The sequence below is a fragment of the Dendrobates tinctorius genome, unplaced genomic scaffold (genome assembly GCF_039654945.1).
Source record: "Dendrobates tinctorius isolate UK_male_01 unplaced genomic scaffold, ASM3965494v1 ptg000063l, whole genome shotgun sequence".
In the NCBI taxonomy this organism is placed as follows: Eukaryota; Metazoa; Chordata; class Amphibia; order Anura; family Dendrobatidae; genus Dendrobates; species Dendrobates tinctorius.
The window spans coordinates 11,023,744-11,042,228 of NW_027361731.1; the positions used below are offsets into that span (position 1 = coordinate 11,023,744).

Sequence of the window (18,485 nt, forward strand, 5' to 3'; positions counted from 1 at the left end):
TACGGATGCCATATAACTCAAGATGTAAGATTGAGCATCGCGCTGCTGCACAAGCTCCTGCTGGAGGCTGGCTAAGAGAGGAGCATGCCCTGGGTCAGTGGTTTGCAGGGCGGAAAGCCAGGTGTCCATGGATTTCATAAAGGACATAATCCGGGTCTGATTTTCTCATAAGAAAAGCAGATCCTTCTGCGTAGCAGCCGCGGTACCGGCGGGGTCCATGGCCTGGTAATACTGTGACGTTCAGGAGTAGACAATGTCCAGGAGTGGACCCTCTGGATCGCGGATCTGGAGCCCCTGGGCCGAGCACGCCAGGTGATAACCGACCCCTATACAGGGATCGTTAGGGGCAGGGTCGCAGGGGTCAGACCCACGACAGCCGGGACCAAGAAGGACGGCTCAAGGACAAATAAGGATGCAGACGGGCTGGGATGCAAGGCAGAGACTAGGGTACCTGAGCAGGGAGTACCAGAGGAGGGAGGACACCGAGAGGAGCAGCAGGAGATAGGCACTGTAGGCGAGGGAAGGCAGAAGTGGAGGACCAGAGGCAGGAGAATCAGCGGACGGACAGAAGACGGGGAACCAGTAACACCAGGAACAGGCAAGGGACTATAACACCAGACGCTAGGCAGAAGGTAGCAAGGGCTAAACTAGGAGAAGGCAGGCAGGAGGGATGGCAAGGGACGGACACAGAGACAAGGAAGACGGGGGCCAGGAAAAGACTAGGCTAGAGGACTATAGAAGCACTATAGCGGCCAGAATAGTGCAGGGGCACCACATGATTACCAGGCGTCTTCCCCTTAGGGAAGACGCCTGAAATACCTTTAAACCCGGAAGTGGATCACCATGGCCCTGCCCCTCAGAGATGCCCCCCGCCGTGTGAAGAGAGCGGTCAGGCGCGCGCCCGCGGCCTAAGGGAGTCGCATGGTAACTCAGCAGAACGGGAGGGAGGACGGGAGGAAGCCCGGGAGGAGAAGCGCAGGTGAGACAGGGCTGCGGCGGGTGCCGCCGCTGATGGAATATCGGCGGGCATGGCCACCGATGTTACATCTGGGGACCACGATCGGCCACACCAGTTCATGCGTACGTGGGTTAATAGCTCTTCGGATGAACTTGCCTTCATAAAGGAACAGTTTCTTTGTCTCTTTCCACAACTGTTGGACCTCTAGAGGCGCATCAGGAGCTGGAGATGATTCTGCTTCTCCAAGGAGTTCTTTGACCATACATATAGCTGGGTCACTGCTCTGCGTCTCTGCCCAACCATGGTGAGGTAGTGGATTAAGGGAAACTTTGTGGACAGCAAGACTTCTCCCTGTCACGTGGTTTGAGTCTTGGGAGGCACCGTGGTGGTGGAATGCCGGCATCTCTATCTCTTCCAGGTCTTCTAGATCTTCTGCTGGATCAGGAGCATTTGGCATACGGTATAAGGCATCGGCATTGGCGTTTTTAGTGCCAGCTCGGTATTTAATGACAAACTCATAATTAGACAACCGAGCCATCCATCTTTGTTCCAAGGCGCCGAGCCTGGCGGTCTCCAGATGGGTTATCGGATTGTTGTCCGTGTAGATGGTAAATTTGGATGAGGCCAAATAGTGCTTGAACCTCTCGGTCACTGCCCAAATGATAGCCAAGAATTCTAGCTTGAAGAAGCTATAGTTGGTAGGGTTCCTCTCAGTAGGACGAAGCTTCCAACTGGCATAAGCAATGACTTTCTCCTTACCCTGCTGCACTTGAGATAGGATAGCTCCTAACCCAACATTGCTGGCATCGGTGTGCAGGATAAACGGCTGATCATAGTCTGGATACGTTAAGATCTCTTCTCCAGTAAGCGCTTGCTTAAGGCTGTTGAATGACTCATCCAACCGACTATTCCACTCAATTAGGGGACTCTTGCCTCTGGCCTTTTTGGGTTGGCCAACTAGGAGATCTTGAAGAGGAGCTGCCAATTTAGTAAAGTCTTTAATAAAGCGTCTGTAGTATCCCACTAGGCCTAGGAATTATATGACCTCTTGGATGTTGGTGGGTACCTGCCAGTCTCTGATGATAGTCACTTTGTCTGGGTTGGGTGCTACTCCTTCTGCACTCACGACATGGCCTAAATACTGCACTTTGGGCTTCAGGAGATGACACTTAGATGGTTTTACCTTTAAGCTGAAGTTGGACAACGCCTCCAAGACCTCTGCCAGGTGTTGCAGATGTTCCTTATAGGTCCTGGAATATACAATCACATCGTCCAAGTACAATAGCACAGTCTCAAAGTTCATATGTCCCAGGCAACATTCCATAATTCTCTGAAAGGTTCCTGGAGCACTGCTCAATCCGAACAGCATGTAATTAAATTCACATAGCCCCATAGGAGTAGTGAATGCAGTTTTTTCTTTGTCTGCCTCAGCAACAGGAACCTGCCAGTACCCACAGGTTAAGTCCAAAGTGGGGAAGTACCTAGCTGATTTTAACGCTGCTAGAGACTCCTCTATGCACGGTAAGGGGTATGCTTCTTTGTGAGTAATTTTGTTAAGTTGTCTGTAATCTACACACATGCGCATTGTACCATCTTTCTTTTTGACTAACACCAGGGGGGCTGCCCAAGGACTGTAGCTATCTCTGATTACCCCTGCTTGTTTCATTTCTCTTAGCATACCTTTTACACACTGATAATGAGCTAGAGGTACAAGACGATACCTTTCTTTGATAGGTGGGTGATCTCCTGTGGGGATGTTATGTTGAAACCCTTTTACCTGCCCAAAATCCAAGGGATGCTTACTGAAAACCCTCTCGTATTCTTGTACCACCCGCTGCACTCCATTTTTCTGATGTACAGGAGTGGAGTCGGTGCCAACATGTATCTTTTGGAACCATTCTCCGTCTGAACAGAAGAGCCATTGCCATCCGTCACTTCTGACGGAGTCAAGGGCTCTACAGCCTGAATATCATTGTTGCTGACTGTGAATAGTTTGGCTACGGTTGCATAATGGGGCAAGCAAGCTTCCTCCTCTCCACAGTTCAGAACATGTACCGGGACCCTGCCCCTTTTAACATCAACAATACCCCTGGCCGTCAGCACAGTAGGTCTGCTGTCTGAATAGACTGGTTCAAGGAGAGCTTGGTAGTCCCGTCCTTTGATGCCTAAAGGTACTGTCACACTTAGCGATGCACCAGCGATCCCGACCAGCGATATGACGCGGTCAGGATCGCTGGTGCATCGCTAAGTGGTCGCTAGTGAGCTGCCACACAGGCAAATCTCACCAGCGACATCGCTGGGGACGGGGGTCGCTACTTACCTGTCACACTAGGCGATCCTGACGTCCTCCCGCCCGGCTCCACGCTCGTCGCTCGTCTCTCCACAGGAAGCGCCACAGGAAGCTGACGACGAGAAACGGTCCAGGACGTTCTCGCGCGATCAGCGATAACCAGCGGGGGAGCAGGTCGGAGGTAAGTATCAGACACCGTGATATCACTAGCAATATCGCTATAACGTCACAAGTTATAGCGATATCTCTTAGTGTGACAGGCCCTTATGGCTACTCTGCACCAGATGAGGGTCTCACTCCTAGGGGGGAGCGTAATGGAGTAGGGATCACTCACCCTTACACTACCAATCTCTCCACCAGTTAACACCACCTGCTGTTGCTGCACAAGGTCCTTGATATCTTTATTGAGGGCATGCTGTTCCTTGTATGGGGCCGACTCGGCTATGTCTTTCAAAATGGTGATGACCTCACTTAAACATTTTTCAATCATATTTGTGCCTAATGTTATGATAGGTTGACACTCTCCTCTTTCCACCTCTACAACCACGAGACCTTGAGCTTTGAGCTCAACCTTTCCCACTTTAATGACAACCTCCTTGTATCCCACCTGTCTCAGAGGTTGACCATTACTTCCTATTAATGACAAGTTACCATCAGGAAGTTGGGTGAAATCAGCATCAGTCCAATATCTCTGGTACAGTGTGTGAGGCATTGTGGTTACTAGAGATGAGCGAACAAAAAAATGTTCTAATCGAATCTAATTTCGAATCGAACCGCAAAAAGTGCGGCGGTTCGATTTGAAAATGTTCGATTTCATTTTTAATTCAAATAGAACATTATTTGAATACACTTTTATCTGCGAGTGCGTTCGCGTGTGAACGCGCTCGCTAAGTGGACCACATTTGCGAGCGCGAATGCGGTCACTTCCGTCACGCATAGACGGGTACAGAGCGAAACCAACGCTCGTTCTCGCGTGACCGCGCAAATGACCGTTTCAGCACTTGCAGAGTTTGCAACAGCAATGGCCAGTAGCAGCAGCCGCCACAGAAGCTCCAGCCACCGCAGCAGAGCCTCCCCCCTGGGACACAAAGAGGTGGCTGCGATGGTCCAGATCATGGATGAACTGGACTATGACATGGAGAGGGAGCACCAACGACATCCCAATGACCACAAGGAGAGGATACTGCGAAAGGTCGGAAGGGTGCTCCAGCACAAATTCAGCGTCGAACGCACCGCGGGTCAGCTACAGAAAAAGTGGAGCGACCTTAAACTGAAGGAGCGGGATCGTCTCGAGACCATACGACGGGAGATAGCGGATCGAGGTATGTAGCCATGTTTCTCACTGTGAATACCTTTCTGTATGGAAAAAAAAATATGCTGGAATTTTGCAAAAATTATTATTTTTTTAACTTTGAAATTCTCTGCTTTTCACAAAAATACAGGTACCCCCCATAATAGTTATTGTTTAACATCCTCCACATGTTTACCTCATAGTTGCATCATTTTGGAATTAAAATTTTGTTTCAGGACGTGAGAAAGTTTATAGTTTTACATGTGTTTTTTCAAATTTACAATAAAATTTCCAAAACCCACTTTTAAAAGGACCAAGTCAGTATAAAATTTCCAAAACCCACTTTTAAAAGGACCAAGTCAGTTCCAAAGTCACTTTAAGGGGTTAACAACAGAAAACGCCCATAAATGACCCCATTTCGCAAAGTAGACCCTTCAAGGTGCTCAAAACTGTTTACGAAAGCTTTGTAAACCATTTTGTTTTTCCACATGAATTTTAGGAAATTCAATTTGAAATGTCAAAATTGGACCTTTTTTTCACTCCGCCTTACTGCGCCTTGCTCCACCTCAGCTTTGATTCTTGACTTTCGGATAGCAAATTTTCAATTTTTTGTGGCCAGTATCATGAGGTACACCACCAGCCCATTTATCCAAAGTTGGGAGCCAAAAAAAAAAATTTGAATTTTTTTTGGCCCCACCCACCAAAACAAGCAAATGGGCGAGGACGTCACTCAGGACTCGGGAGACGTCCAGGCCCGCGAAGTGGTAAAATAAATAAAAAATAAATAAATTACTTATTTTTACACTGAACAATACTTTACGTGCTCATTTTAAGGGGTACTCCGGTGATTAAAAGTTATCCCCTATCCATACCCACACCGATCGCCAGAACGTGGCTCTGATTGAGCCCCATGTACTGGCAGCTCCGTCCAGGGCTGTGGAGTCGGATTCGTGGAGTCGTAGTCGGTGCCTATTTTGGTGGAGTCTGAGTCGGTATAAAATGGACCGACTCCGACTCCCAAAATATATAATAAATTGGTATAGTTAGTAGTAAAATTCAGTATGTGCTGAATATATTTTCATAAGAATTTTGGAAAATGATGAAATGTTGAAAATGATGAAATGTCCTGTAAAGTTCTGTTCTATTCCTCATATAGAGTCGGAGTCGGTGCCTATTTTGGTGGAGTCGGAGTCAGGGGAAATTGAAGAGTCGGAGTCAGGGCTTTGGCGTACTACCGACTCCACAGCCCTGGCTCCGTCCATGGACGCAGCTCCGTCCATGGACGGACCTGCGTGCAGCCGATCCATTCACTGCAATGGAGAGCTTTGAGCGGCCGCGCTGCCAGAGGCAGAGCTCCACAGCGGTCACACTGTGACTGCTGGGAGTTCCTGCCCGGAACTTGGCATTGCTGCCCGGAGGCAGCGATGACAGTGAATGCAGCATTCACGGCCATTACAGAGTCCAGCGGCACATGCGCAGTGCGCGCATGAGTCCGCCGGGCTGCCAGTACATGGGGCTCTCTCAGAGCCCCGTTCTGGTGATCGGTGGGGGTCCCAGTGGGGGGCCCCCAAACGATCAGCAAGTTATCCCCTATACTAGGGATTGGGGATAACTTGCATCCACCGGAGTACCCCTTTAAGGTCGTCTCGTCACATTTATTACACTCCCCCTTTGCGTTTCGGTGTAGTGATTTACATTGCAGGAATATTTATGCTGTATCCATGCTGTTCATTGTTCAAGCATAGGTGCAAGTGCTGCCAGTTAGAATCTACAGTGCGCGGTGCGCCTTATCTATATTGTTTTTTTGTTATTTTCTGCTTTACTCAATTACAATTTTTTTCCTATAGGCGAAACTCACAGGCAAAGGGAGCACCGCAGGGCTCGACACCGAGGACGCAAGGAGGGTCGGCGATCACGTCCTCTTCCCCCTCCTGAGGCTTCCGTGGGGTCCACCCCTCGTAAGTTTTTTTAATTTTTTTTTTAAAGTATGTCTTCTTTAACAGTACGCTATCTAAGGGCGAGGACCCAGACAGCGTATTGAGAGTTGAATACGCACCCGCGAATACCTGTCCTGACCTGCGCATCTGCCGGCCTGAACTCACGAGTGCACCTCTCCTTGTGGTCGTTGGGATGCTGCTTCTGCTCCCTCTCCATGTCATAGTCCACTTCATCCATGATCTGGACCATCACAGCCACCTCTGAATGTCCTAGGGGAGAGGCTCTGCGGCGGTCTACCTGTGATTACTAATCACAGAGGGACAGGGAGTCGCGGGTATACCCTGCAATATGCTGTATGTGTCCTGGCCCTTAGGCTCTGTTCACACTGTGCATTTTTGCCTTTTCTCAACTCTTTCAGATTTTTTTTTAACCCCTTTTTCGAATTAACAGAATTTCATACGAAAACAAAACAAAGTGCAAGTGTGAACAGAGCTGTACTCCAGTTTGTACCTTTTTTTCTGTTATTTTGTGTGTTGTTTAAGATACACCTCGGGGTCGGTTCACATCTGCGGCGTGCATAATGGCGCCTAAGGTCTTTGCTCAACGTCTTTAGTTGAGCAAGCAAAGATGGAATGCTGCCTGTGCAAAACGGAATGCACTTTGTGAATACCCTTTTCTATAGACTTCAATGGAAACAACCGTCTTTTAAACGCTGCGTCTTTTACACCGTCTTTCACGCCAAATACGGAATGCACTGCGCCGATGTGAATCGACCCTTAGTTGCTAGAACGGATTTCAGTTTGTAATTGCTGACATTTAACTTTTTCTTTCCCTTCAGCATCGCCTCATGATGATGGTCCCCCGGCCACGGTCCCACCCATGCCGGAGGCCGTCTCAGAGGAGGTGGTGGAGGTGGATTCATCACCACCACTACCGCACCTGTCCCCGGCGGTCCAGGAGGAGGAAGACGGCGTGATGGTCGTCCCCCCAGCCTCGCCAGCTGTGCCCCCTTTGCCTGGTAAGTAGAGAACTAAATGGTTTTTCTTTCAGCAAGAACCCTGTCATATAAGCCACACTAAATGGTTTGGCTCATATGAAAGGTAACGTTTCAAGGGGTCTGGTCACCTCCTTCCTGCGCCATAACATTAAGCTATGGTACTGGTAGGGGAGATGACAGGACACCTTTGAAGTGGTTGGCTCTACACAGCAAGTTTATTGATGTATCTTTAATTTTCAATGAATGTTGCAATTGGGACCACGTATGAAATCCACCGGAGGATCCCAATTTAAAAATGTTTGAAATTGAAAGATACATCAGTCCACAAACACTTGCTGTGTTGAGCCAACCCCTTTAAGCATCAACGAGGGTGCTTCGGTATACTTAACCCCTTCAGCACTAGGCCTATTTGTACCAATTGTACTAGACCATTTTTTTTAAAATCTGACCTGTGTCACTTCATGAGCTAATAAATCGGGAACGCTTTCACCTATCCATGCCATTCAGAGATTGTTTGCTCGTCGGGACATATTGTACTCCGAGTCAGTGCTAAAAGGGAGTATAAATATTTTCCCTTTCTGAAATAAAAAAAAATACGGTACAATTCTGCTAAAAAATCACGGTTTTTATCTTTGAAAATTCTCTGCTTTTATCAAAAATACGGATCCCCCCCCAATAATAGTGATTAGTGAACATTACCCACATGTCTACTTCATATTGGCATCATTTTCACTAAGAAATTTTATTTTTTGCCAACGTGATAATGCTTATAGTCTTATAGTTACGCCTGCGATTTTTTACATTTACTAACAAATTTCCCAAACCCACTTTGTAAAGGACCAAGTCAGTTCTGAAGTTACTTTAAGGGTTAACATAACAGAAACCACCCCTAAATGACCCCATTTTTCAAACTAGACCCCTCAAGGTGTTCAAAACAGCTTTTTAAATCCTTGAAAACCCTTTTGATCTTCCGCAGGAATTTTTGCAAAAGCAAGATGAAATTTCAAAATTTAAAACTTAAATTTTTTTTTTTTATATTCCATGGTAATCCAATTCTAGCTAAAATCCAGCAAGGGTTAACATTAACAGCAAAACCAAACCCTTACTGTGTTACCCCAATTTTGCAGTTAACTGAAACACCCACATATACCCTTAAACTATACCCCCCAAGGAAGGTTTTAGGGGGCTTAGCGATCAATTTGAAATCAACGGGTGCGGCTGGAAGCGTCAAAATCATGCGAAAAATAGCCTAATCACACGGGCGACTTTCGGCCGCGATAATCATGGGCAACAGTCGCGGGCGACGAGCGGGTCGCAACGCAGGACGTAGCTGTTTCCCAAGATTATCCTGGATGACAGTCGCCTCCTTTTCACTTTTATTAGTCGTCCGAGACTCACGATTTTTTAGAGTGTACCTTTCTCTTTCAGTGAGTCGGGGATCCTAATAAAAGTCAATCTGAAGGGTATGGGAAGGGGGGGTTGGGCGGCAAAACCACCCGGGACGGCGAGCCGAGGTGCCTGCCGGCCGGGGGGTGCCCCGGAATGCCGCCGTTCCCGGCACGTGGACCGGTGTAGTACCGCGACGTACACGTTCGACGCTCGTAATATGGTCCACGTTAAATGCGCAGTACATGTATGGCACTCGTAGGGAAGGGGTTAATAGACACTACGCTCCTCCTGCTCCTTCAGTGTCCATTTTCTGTTCACCAGTTCAACCCTGCAACAATAGTTAATGGGCACTGACGGGTGGTGGGCGGTGTAGGGTCTGCAAGTAAACCGGGGCACCCATCTTGTTATACTCAGGTTCACTCATCCTGATTTCATTTTTATTCCCCACAGCTGACAATCACCCCTTCCAAGACCGCATTGAGGCGTTAGGTTAGAGAGACGCTTGGAAGGGGTGATTGACGGGACCAATGCCGTCATTCGCCAGCTCCGCCATCTCCACATGGAGATCTACGGGGTCCGGGACGTTTACGGCTCCGTCCAGGAAGAGTCGCTCCGCTTTCTTCAGACCCGCGGTGCGAACGGCGCCGATTGAAGCACCCCCCGACCTTCTCCAGTATCCTCTACTTTTTGTTTTGGGTTGTCATTGGCCTCTCTCTCCATGTCATACTTCATGGCCATGATCTGGACTGTTGCCCCCCTCTTTGTGTCCCATGGACACATTTATGTAAAAATAAATGTTTATTTTTGTTATTACGAAACAATTGTCCTTGTGTGTTTCTTTGTTATTAAAATAAAGCTATAGAGTGACTATTTATAATTTGCAGCTTTTTGGCCCAGATTTTTTCCAAATGGCAAATATTTTCACAATGAATTACCGGTGAATTTTTTGCGAAAATAAGCATTGCCATTAGGTTAAGGGCTTTTTTTTAGCTTTTATAACCAAGTATTTTGAACACTTGCTAATATTTTATATTAATTTTTTTTTTTTGCCACCATTGATCTCAAACGAGTTCGTCTTCCAAACTATAAGTCCCAGCTTTTTCTTTGGACTTAGAATCTGGCGCAGCTTTCAGACTTCGAATCTGAAGCTGCGTGTAGCTCGGATTCTCTCTCCAAAAACTATCTACAAACTTGGAGCCCACAGTGCGACCATCAGCGTATTAAATGATGCGCGGCTGGAAGAACCCAAGCAGAAGTCCTTTTTGGACACAAAAGGTAAACCAGTGTTCAGCTCACTAACACAAAGTCCCCACTTTTGGACTTAGCCGCAGACCGAACCTGGGAAAAACTTATGAATAGAAGCGTGTGCTTCTGCTTATTCTCGCAAGGAAAACGCACTGGTGTGAACAGCCTCTTAACAGCATAGGCTGCTCCATCAGCTGTGGCAACAAAATCTCTGACTGGTGCAGGATACTTTCCACATCACCAGCAGCAATTACAGGCACAAACGCCCAGCCTGCATTAGGGTTCTCAGGTAAACTGCTCCGGTGTGAACAGCTCACTGAGAGGCAGGCTGATCCACCTCATGCAGCAACAGAATAGGTCGCTGGCGCAGGGTACTTTCCACATCACCAGCTGCAATAACAGGCACAAACGCTCGACCTGCATTAGGGTTCGCAGGTAAACTGCACCGGGTTGAACAGTGCACATAGAGACAGGCTGATCCACCTGGCGCAGCAACAGAATAGGTCACTGGTGCAGCGTACTTGCCACATCACCAGCTGCAATTACAGGCACAAAGGCCCGACCTGCATTAGGATTCGCAGGTAAACTGCACCGGGTTGAACAGCGCACATAGAGACAGGCTGATCCACCTGGTGCTGCAACAGAATCGCTGACTGGTGCAGCATACTTGCCACATCACCAGCAGCAATTAGAGGCACAAAGGCCAACCTGCATTAGGATTCGTAGCCCTAACAGTCATCAACATTTTTCAGACAGGATTGGGATCGTCTGCAACTTGGAAGCTGCGACTGATCCAGCCACGGTTCATTTTTATGAGCATGAGGCGGTCAATGCTTTCTTTGGACAGCTTCATGAGCCTGTCTGTTAATATGCCCCCTGCCGTGCTGAACACACGCTCGGATAGCACGCTTGCCGCGGGACATGACAGCATTTCCAAAGCATAGTGCGCTAACTCTGGCCACTGAGTTAGCCTTGCACACCAAAACTGGAATGGTTCTGGTGCCTCAGGAAATGCCTCAAAATTCAGGACTAGGCGGCCTACATTTTCCGCACCACTTCCACTTGCACGTGATGCATGATTAGGTCGTGCCAAAAAATTGCCCCACAATCTCCGAAAATTAGTTTCCCCTGCAGAACTGTGGCTGCGTGCAGGGCTTGGGATTGGAGCAGGGGAGGGCTGCACGGGGGCTGTCTCAGAAGGGTGGCGTGCCATTAGGTCGCGCAGCAGTGCAGCTTTATAATCCGCCATACGTTGACCCCTTTCTTCCTCTGGAATCAACTCTGCAAATTTTGAAGCGTAGCGCGGATCAAGCAGTGTGGCCAGCCAGTAGTGCATGCTAGACTTAGCACCCTTGGGTCCTGTTGAAAAAAATGCAGCATGAATGCACTCATGTGCGACACTGACCCTTGTGCGCCTATAGTGCGTGCTGCTGTAGGTGGAAGAAGGGGAAGATCCTCACCCTCTTCTTCTTCGTCCACCCAACCCTGAAGGAACCGCTGTGTTGGAGCTCCTCCACATCAGCGGACGTTGTACTGCTGGCTCAGCCTCACCCTCCTCTACCACATGGCTACCAAACCGCCATGTCTGCAGGGCTCTGTCTACCCTCTCGTGCACTCTGCACCTGTGTAAGTGCAGCCTCCTCCTCCTCATCGGAAGGTAGCAGTGACTGCACCTGAAATCTCAGGTTTCGGAGTAGGTGCTCGAGCAAATGAAGGACAGGCACTGTGATGCTGACCAGTGCATCATCGGCACTAAACATATGAGTGGCGGTGTCAAAGCCGCAGAGCACTGCACACAGGTCCTTCATTTGTGCCCACTCCGAAGGGCTGAAATGGCCAGTGTCTGCACTGCATTGCCCTAGGCGACGCCCCACCACATACTGCACTACAGCCTGTCTCTGCTGGCACAGACGCTGCAGCATGTGCAGGGTGGAGTTCCACCGGGTGGGAACATCGCACAGTAAGCGAGTGACAGGCAGCCCCAGTGAACGCTGCAGTGCAGCCAGACGAGCACAGGATGTGGGCGAGCACCTGAAATGTGCACACTGCTTACGCACTTTATCCAGCAGCACATGCAGACCCGGATAGTTCCTCAAGAACCTCTGCACGACCAGATTTAGCACATGTGCCATGCAGGGCACATGAGTTAGCCCACCCCTCCGAAAAGCTGCCAAAAGGTTTGTGCCGTTATCCGACGCAACCTTCCCAGGCTCAATATCATTTGGCGTGAGCCAATTTTCAAAGTCCTCTGATATTGCCGCCCACAGCTCTTCACCGGTGTGCGAGCGGTCTCCTAAGCAGTGCATATGCAGGATGGCCTGCCTGTGCATGCCGCTGCCTGTAGAGGAGAAGGAAGAGGACTCCGCAGTGGAGGTGCTGTGCACTGCTGTCTGGCCAGCCAGTCTTGGGGCTTTCAAAACTGGAAGTGGTTCACCACCAGCACGTTCGGCACTGTGTGACACTAAGTTCACCCAGTGTACCGTCAGTGTGATGTATCTCCCCTGCCCGTGCTTGCTGGTCGGTGGTAAAGTGGACCTTTTTACACACCGAGTTCCGCAGGGCATTTGTTATGTTGGCCACTACGTGCCTGTGGAGCGCTGGCATTGCAGTTTTCGAAAAGAAATGCCTGCTTGGAAGTTGGTAGCGTGGGCAAGCCAGGGAAAAGACTCCTCGGAAATCCTCCATCTCCACCAGTCTGAAGGGCAGCATTTCACTAGCCAGCAGCTTAGTGATTGCAAACGTAAGAACAAAACCGTTGGCACAACCCTGAGAATTGTAGGTGGTGCCCAAGTAGGATCCCAATCCGTGAACTAAATATATATAAACTTGGCACACACCAAAGGTTTCTGATGCAGAAAGGTGATTTTTAATTATACAACAGTACATACATACACAGACGTTTCGGTCTAGGACCTTCATCAATGTACTGTGAAATATAAATAAAGATGAAAATAATACAATTAAAAAAGAAAGTATATACAACAATATATGGGTTTTCTAGGTAAATACTTTTGAAAAAATGCTGAGACATCGGTCACATTATCGCACATAATAGATATTGGCAGAGAGTAATAAATAATCATGAAGAACAAGATCAACGTAGAAAAGAACACACATACCGATATATTGTACTGTGAGATTCTTAGTGACTGGGCTTTGTGAGATAGACCTGGGAGAGGATAAAGGTGCTATAATAGCCAATATAACTTAGTAAGTGATGAGATGGTTTGTGTTACCTAAGTTACATACCAATCCTGTGAGGAGGCACATGAAGCCGTCCCACTGCTGAAGGCAAAGAATAGCGCTGGAGTAATACTACAGTGACGTGACATGAAGTCACAAAATCTGTCTATAAGAGGCATAAAACTCTTACCGTGGTGGTTTGTGGAGTGTGGACGCAGTATCCGCCGCGAATCCCAAGTGCTGCAAAGTGTGAGAGTGGCAGGGTTATATAACCCTGTGAATTATGAGCCCTGGTTGGGGGCGCGCCACCGGAAGTCAGTGGGCGTGTATTAGACACGTCGGACGCTGAGAGAGACATAGAGGGGGCGTGTCAGCAGGGAGCACTGGGAGTCAGTGTACTACTGCCTGTCAGGCTGGCTTACAGGGCAGAGACATTAGTGAACTATCCTGATTTAACTACTGCAGCGCCGACATCATAGGTGCCAGTGGTGAAGATAGTGGGTATTCAGTGCTTTGAGGGTGACGATTCAAACAATCACAGTTGTTGGTTCTGTAAATGAGACACAATTAGATTAGTATCCATGACATTCAATGTACAGTGGCATTCAAGAGTACATTATTTATAGCATTAACCCAGTAGTGACATTGTAGAGGAAAAAAGGGGGGGGAGGGGGTAAACGTATCAGATGGTGTCAGACATTATACTTGTAAGAAGGCCTGTGAATCATAGTCTTTATTTAACCCCTTGGGTGTCAGGGTATTGAGTTCGTGAATCCAATAAGCCTCTCTCCTTTTTAATATGTTAATGCGGTTGCCTCCTCTGTGTGAGGTGTGAACCTGCTCAATGACTTGAAATTTTAATTGAGCAATGGTGTGGCCCGCAGTGATGAAATGATATGGGATGGGGAGAAGCATATTCTTGCACCTAATCGTAGACTTATGCTTGGATATGCGGTCTCTGATGTGTTGTGTGGTTTCCCCTACATAGAGTAAACCACACGGACATTTGATAATGTATACTACAAACGAGCTTTCGCAGGTGTAATATTCACGGATATTAAATTTTTTACCGGTATGGGGATGGTAGAAGAAATTACCTTTCTGTACGTTATTACATTGTGTGCATTGCAGGCAGGGGAAAGTGCCGAATTTAGGATTTGATAGAAAACGTTGTTGCTTTTTTAGAGGGCCAGGGGAGCCAATATCTGCTTTAATCAGAGTGTCACGGACATTCCGTGGTCTCCTAAAACACGGTAAAAAGGGTACTCTAAATGCCTGACGTCATTGGCATCTCCTATCTACGGCTCACCCGAACGTAGAGGCATTTAGAGTACCCTTTTTACCGTGTTTTAGGAGACCACGGAATGTCCGTGACACTCTGATTAAAGCAGATATTGGCTCCCCTGGCCCTCTAAAAAAGCAACAACGTTTTCTATCAAATCCTAAATTCGGCACTTTCCCCTGCCTGCAATGCACACAATGTAATAACGTACAGAAAGGTAATTTCTTCTACCATCCCCATACCGGTAAAAAATTTAATATCCGTGAATATTACACCTGCGACAGCTCGTTTGTAGTATACATTATCAAATGTCCGTGTGGTTTACTCTATGTAGGGGAAACCACACAACACATCAGAGACCGCATATCCAAGCATAAGTCTACAATTAGGTGCAAGAATATGCTTCTCCCCATCCCATATCATTTCATCACTGCGGGCCACACCATCGCTCAATTAAAATTTCAAGTCATTGAGCAGGTTCACACCTCACACAGAGGAGGCAACCGCATTAACATATTAAAAAGGAGAGAGGCTTTTTGGATTCACGAACTCAATACCCTGACACCCAAGGGGTTAAATAAAGACTATGATTCACAGGCCTTCTTACAAGTATAATGTCTGACACCATCTGATACGTTTACCCCCTCCTCCCCCCCTCTTTTTCCTCTACAATGTCACTACTGGGTTAATGCTATAAATAATGTACTCTTGAATGCCACTGTACATTGAATGTCATGGATACTAATCTAATTGTGTCTCATTTACAGAACCAACAACTGTGATTGTTTGAATCGTCACCCTCAAAGCACTGAATACCCACTATCTTCACCACTGGCACCTATGATGTCGGCGCTGCGGTAGTTAACTCAGGATAGTTCACGAATGCTCTGCCCTGTAAGCCAGCCTGACAGGCAGTAGTACACTGACTCCCAGTGCTCCCTGCTGACACGCCCCCTCCATGTCTCTCTCGGCGTCCGACGTGTCTAATACACGCCCACTGACTTCCGGTGGCGCGCCCCCAACCAGGGCTCATAATTCACAGGGTTATATAACCCTGCCACTCTCACACTTTGCAGCACTTGGGATTCGCGGCGGATACTGCGTCCACACTCCACAAATCACCACGGTAAGAGTTTTATGCCTCTTATAGACAGATTTTGTGACTTCATGTCACGTCACTGTAGTATTACTCTAGCGCTATTCTTTGCCTTCAGCAGTGGGACGGCTTCATGTGCCTCCTCACAGGATTGGTATGTAACTTAGGTAACACAAACCATCTCATCACTTACTAAGTTATATTGGCTATTATAGCACCTTTATCCTCTCCCAGGTCTATCTCACAAAGCCCAGTCACTAAGAATCTCACAGTACAATATATCGGTACGTGTGTTCTTTTCTATGTTGATCTTGTTCTTCATGATTATTTATTACTCTCTGCCAATATCTATTATGTGCGATAATGTGACCGATGTCTCAGCATTTTTTCAAGAGTATTTACCTAGAAAACCCATATATTGTTGTATATACTTTCTTTTTTAATTGTATTATTTTCATCTTTATTTATATTTCACAGTACATTGATGAAGGTCCTAGACCGAAACGTCTGTGTATGTATGTACTGTTGTATAATTAAAAATCACCTTTCTGCATCAGAAACCTTTGGTGTGTGCCAAGTTTATATATATTTAGTGATTGCAAACATCAGACTCTGGGCCTTAGGGTTGCTATTTGGCCAGGGAGACTTGCGTGCCCACATTTCGGAAACAGAGGTCTGCAGGGTTTCCTGTGATGTCGTGTGAGTGGTGTCTGACAAGACGCTGCCAGTAGACACTGTGGAGCCAGTGTCACGCACACGCTTGCGTCACACTCTGCTGACCGACGTACGGGCCCACATTTCCAGCAGCACCAACAGCAGCGCTTAGCACAGATGTAGCAGTGCCAATAGCGCGCCTCTGTGAGGTAGAGGTGGTAGCTGCTGGCACTGTGTGTCCGCATTTTTCCAGATGGCTTTGCCACACAATAACGTGTTTGTGTTGCAAATGCCGGGTCAGTACACTTGATGTCAGATTCGAGCGGTTTGCGCCACGACTTTAGCGATTACTGCATATCTTACATATGACATCAGTACTCCCGTCGGCCAGCCTAAAGAAATCCCACGCCAAAGAGGATTTGTTGCGCCCATAAGATGCAGCTCGGGGTTCACTGCGGAGACTCACAGGCAATGGTGCTGCTGTTGGCGTAGTGTCTATGGGAGGATCACTACTAGCCTGCTGTGGAGAAGCTAGAGTCTCCTCTGCTCCACGCCCCTCCTCATCAGAGGTTTGATTTGGGGACACCGTGGCTTCACGCCATGTTGGGTCCAAAACCTCGTCATCATCAGCCGCAGCAGATTCAGGTGACTCATCCGAACGTACTACAGGCAAATGAGCACTTATGGGGCCCTGTGATGCAGCATATGGGATCATAGTGTCGTCCTCATCATCAGTGTCCATGATGAGTGGTCTGAGCAGTGAGGATTCTGCTGCAGGCCCTGCAACAACTTGCGCCACCTCCTCAAATAAATCCCAGGTTTGGGCATCTCTCAGTAGATCACCATCATCATCTGCACCCAAACTGCTGGGTAATAGGTTGTGCAGACGAGGAGATGTAGGAACTGTGTGGGAAAACAGCTCCACTGAAAGTCTGTTTCTCGTACCACAGAAACAGGGGGCGCCACTGCAGAGGGGTGTTCTTGTGATACAGCAGACTGAGACGAGGCAGCAGACTGCGAAGCTACAGACTGGGAAGATGGTGTGGCTGTCATCCATTTCTGGACGGACTCTTGTGTGCGGGTGTCAGCCAGATTAATACGCTGACGGCCACGCAGAAGCGAACTGAGAGTTCGTCCCCCAGCTGCACGACTAACGCTGCTGGACGGCAGCATTGGACTCTGCGCTGCACCCGCATTTGCACAGCGGGCAAGAGCAGCACTACGGATCCTTCTGACCATTTTGTGACAGAAATGTATAATCACCAGCAGCGGATAGCATGGTGATTACATGGTGGCATGGGCCCCTCAATGTTTAATTTTATGTGGTTTGTTTAATAGCTTGTGCTATTTGGCAGTGCTGAAGTCAGTGTGGGCATTTAAGGGTTAATGCCCTTCATGTGGTAACACGAGCAGGCTGCTGTGATTGGTCAGCCTGGTGCGTTGTGTTTAATGGTGTAGCTATGGAAGATTAATTTTGGGGTTAATCTGCCCTCAGTGAGTAACGCGAGCAGGCTGTGTGATTGGACAGCCTGTTGCGCGCCCATTTTTGATTTATGCTATTGGTGGAGAAAGAAAAAGCGCAGGAGCCTTACCTTTATAAGGAGCCAGCTGTGGGTCAACTGTGCCAGTGACAGTTGTGAAGCAAGAAGAATCCAGATGGAGTCCCTACTGGAGCAGATGATGGCCCGGGTCGGCGCAGCAGACGGCGAGGAGTGGTTGAGGAAGTGTCTGGCGCCGGTGAATGAAGCCGCTGAAGTACCGCTGGTTCCAGCTCCGGCTCCCGCTGAGGTTTCTGCGCAGATGGAAGAGCTGCTGCAGTCCGGTGATGGAGAAGATGTCCGGAGGTCCCTGCGGAAGAAGAAGAAGAAGAAGAACGAAGTATACTCACCGCCTGAATCCTGTTCCCAACGGTTCAGTGTAGGGAGGAAGAGGTTGGCGTCTGCTTGTGGTCGGCGCAGCTCCGGGAGGAAAGCGCCAGAAGCATCTCGAGAGGCAGGAGTGTCAGCGAGAGGAGGGATCGTGACATCGCGAGATCGCACACGAAGCCTACGAGGCTTGGCCACGTCATCGGCACACGATTCACAGAATGCCCGGCAGGCGATTATCCCGGAAGTCGCCGCCGGGTATGCCGCATCAGCTGCTGTGGCCAGGCACAACGCGAA

The 18,485-nt window shown here is 48.2% G+C and overlaps 1 protein-coding gene across 1 annotated transcript in view; it reads left to right on the forward strand.

The window, feature by feature from the left end:
* The first annotated feature begins 15,578 nt into the window (after nt 1-15,578).
* Nucleotides 15,579-18,485, forward strand: part of LOC141094191 (uncharacterized) — a 77,845-nt gene continuing 74,938 nt past the window's right edge. Inside the window, exon 1 of the mRNA XM_073579952.1 lies at nt 15,579-15,699. The gene's annotated coding sequence lies outside the window, so the exon portion shown is untranslated. The remainder of the gene's footprint in view (nt 15,700-18,485) is intronic.